Here is a 4,117-nt window from a genome sequence, read left to right on the forward strand (position 1 = left end):
TTAATTTTTTGAGATGTATTATGAATAAACATATACATGTACTCAATATTGATGAATATGCCTGACTTATTTCTTGTATATATGTAGAAACAATTGGGTTTTATAGAGCCAATGATCATCTAGAAAGGGAAGATAAAAGATTTTTATACTTTCTTTCAATTGAATTATATTACTATGTCATAACACATTAGGTTTTTTTAGACTGTACATGATCATAGTTTCCTCATCAGTGGCGCTGACTCTCGAGAGCATAGGACAATCATCTAAGGATATTGTATGAATTTTTTCTATATATAAAACATATGCATGAACAAATGAGTACATGCATTTTTCAATTTTATAGTGATTATCAACAACTTTCAGTTATTAACTTGTGTTAATTGTCTTTTTCCCATTACAACTCTCTTTGTGTCTTGTTATATATCATTTACCTTCATTTTTTTAGGGGTCTCAATCATCAAATAGAAGGTTGAACACAACAGAGGTTAGGGATATGCATGTATATTCTTAGTTGTAACCATCTTGTGATATATTTTTGGATTGATTTTATGTTTGTTAGAAATCCCTAATGCCTACGTCTATAATATTAATATTCTTTATCACTTGCCATACAGGTTGTGTCTCCTACTATCATTTAATCATCACTTGTTGTGCCTCCTACCAACATAGGAGATCTAGTTGAGGTTCTAGTATGCATTTATTTTTTACTCTATGCATTTTTTGTCTAGTATTTATTGACTATAATTGTTTTACTGTGACAAAAATATAGTAACTGATTAATAAAGAATTGTGTCTTCTAGCAACACATGAAATCCAATTGGGGCTCTGTTATGCATTCAATTTTTGTTCCATGTATTTTTTTTTTATTAGTATATGTTGAATATTACATATTTTGTATTCTTTTTGTATTTCCTCTTACAAGCATCTTCAAGACTACCCATCATCTCTCTACCTCTTCATTTTGTTAGGAGTCCCACTTGCCCATGATGGAGCACATTACCCTTATCATATAGTCCAAGCATATAAAAAAGAGCTCAGGTGATCAACAATTTAACTACCAATAAATTACAATCCAATATTTAGTTATTTTCATATCATTTTAGGATAATATATCTGATTTAGCATTCTAATTCTTCTTGTGCAGACACTTGACAAGCTACGTATTACTTTGAAGAGGCTCAATTTTGATGATCCAAAAGAGTTATACATATTGACAGAGATATAGAAATGTAGTTGTGGTCATTAAAAGCTATTTATATATATTCAAATTTTGCATTATATATATATATATATATGTATATATATACATATATATATATATGCATATATATATATATATATGTATATATATGTATATATATATATGTATATATGTATATATATATTATATATATTCGACATTTGTATTTGTATTATGTATATCAATATTGACCTATGAGATGTCATCTTTTTATAGTTATCTTATTGATTTGGAATGTATGTCATTGTTTGAAATGTACATGATATTGTTCATTTATATATATAACTTGAAATTTGATTCAACTTATTTATTGTGTGCATACAAAGTTGTACTTCATCTTTTTTTTTTTGTAATTAATCAAACACACAAACGTTCATTATTTAATATATAAAAAATGTAACTTGTTTATCAAAGTCATTGTGGCATGAATAATTTAATCAAAGTCACATGTGACTTATTTTGATGTAATAAGACATGAAAAGTAAAAATGTGTAATGATTTTGTGTATTGTGCCAAATTGTAAAAATTAAATAAACTAACCATGTGACTCTTTGGAACACTTCTGTCTAATGTGCTTGAGAATGTTTGAGGGATTGTATGGGAAAAATGAGGGTCAAAATAGAGTTTACATGACAACCAAAACTAATAAAGAAGATGATTTTGATCCCACGATGAACAATTTGAAAGATATCCAATGCTACAATTTTTGACATTAACTGAGATAGGGATACCAAATCAAAATGAAGGAAAATCTCCCAAAAATGAGATAGGTTTTTTAGGCCTCCAAAAAATGATCACGTACCATTTCATCATTCATAGATACCTCATCTGAGATTGGAGACATTTCTACAAAAAGACTACAACCCAATGTTGCTTAGTGACCCTCAAGGACACTTCTGTCTAGTGTGATTGAGTAGCATTTACCCAACCAAATAGAGCTAATAGAGACTATGATTTGATCCCATGATGAATGGGTTGAAAGACATCCATTGTTGTTCATTTTAACTAAGCAACATTATAACTTTTAACATTAACTGGGATAGGGATGCCAAATCAAAATAAAGGCAAATGTCCTAAAACTAAGATAGGTTATCATAGGCCTTTACGACATGATCCTTTAGAACAAGACCATTTTTTGATACCTCACACAAGCCAGAAGATATGTTCACATAGAGATATTAGTCCAATGTTTCTTAGCGATCCTTATGGACACCTCTGTCTAGTGTGCTCGAGAATGTTCAAGGGAATCTATGGGTGAAACAGGTTGGCACCAACATTTATCTAACTAACTAGAGATGATAAAGAAGATGATTCAATCCCATGATGAATGGTTTTAAATATATCTAATGTTTCTCATTTCAACAGAGAAACTTTACATCTTGTGACATTAATTGAGATAGGGATGCCAAATAAAAATGAAAGTGAATCCACAAAAATGAGATAGTTATTGTAGGCCTCCACAACAAAATCTTATAGCACCTAACAATTTGTCTATAATCCACACAAGCTCAAAGATATGTCCCCACAAATATTGCAATGTAATGTTCCCTAATGACCCTTAAGGACACTTTTGCCCAGTGTGCTCAAGAATGTTCAAGGGACTCTGTGGGAAATAATGAGGTTAGCACTAGCATTTACCAAATAGAGATAAAAAACAAGATGGTTCAACTCCATGATGAATGGTTTGAATGATATCTAATGTTTCACATTTCAACTAAGAAACATTGCAACTTTTGACATAAACTAAGATAGGGAAGCCAAATCAAAATGAAGGAAAATCTCCCAAAACTAGGATAGGTTATTATAGGCAACCATAACACAATCATATAGCACTTGACCATTTTTTGACACCTTTCACAAGCTCATAGATATGTTTGCACAAAGATCACAGCCCAATGTCAGGGACACTTCTATGCAGTGTGCTCAAGAATGTTAAGAGGGACTCTGTGGGAGAAACAAGGTTGGCACTAGAATTTAATTGATCAATTAGAGATAAAATAGAGAAGATTATTTTATTTCATTATGAATAGTTTGAAAGATATCCAATGTTTCTCATTTCAATATGAACCCTACAACAACATGTAGTGCATGAATTATTTATCTTAACATATAATGGTCTAATCATCTCAAAAATCCTTAATTTGAGAAAATCTTTGAAGAAAAATTTCATAAAATTTTCTTTGAGTCATATCCAAATAATGGTTTGTATGTAGCTCATCATTTTGAATTCCTATTCACATTCTAACATCTTTTTTGTTTTGTGGAGCCCTCTTGTTGTCACACCAAAAGTTTTTAATTAATGTTCTCATTCCATCAAAATCAACATTATCCTTTCATGGGAGTCTACTCGAGAATTATTATTAGGATCCTCAATTTTCTCTTGCCTCTCTAAGGCTTTGTGTAATGTTGTTCTGCTCATCCTTAATGACTTGCTTGTTTTTCTTATTATATGAGATTTTATCATTTCCTTTCCCATTATGGTTGATGTGAGGACACATGTAGTAACATTATCATCTTTAGTGTTTTATTTTGAACCAAGAAATTGGTATGCATTAAACAGATTTCTTGTGATGGTTCTTTCACTACTATTTTCAAATGTTCTTAATCCCAAAAAAAATATTGTTTCTCTAAATGCAAGATTTTTAATCATTTCAACAACTTGGCATCTTGCACTTTGATTTAATTTATCAAAACAATTATTCCAAATATTTTCAATGATGCAAATAATTTAAGATGGATAGTCCATATAGGGTTTGAATAGCTTGTATGCCGTATGATGATGGACCTAAATTAAGTTTTATGTGATATGGTGAAAGTATCTTTGTTCGATATGGTAATCACTTTGGAGTATTGTACAATGGAAGGTAATTTATGTTT

Source organism: Cupressus sempervirens, chromosome 5 (assembly GCF_028749045.1).
Source record: "Cupressus sempervirens isolate cs-2001-9-10 chromosome 5, ASM2874904v1, whole genome shotgun sequence".
Taxonomy (NCBI): domain Eukaryota; kingdom Viridiplantae; phylum Streptophyta; class Pinopsida; order Cupressales; family Cupressaceae; genus Cupressus; species Cupressus sempervirens.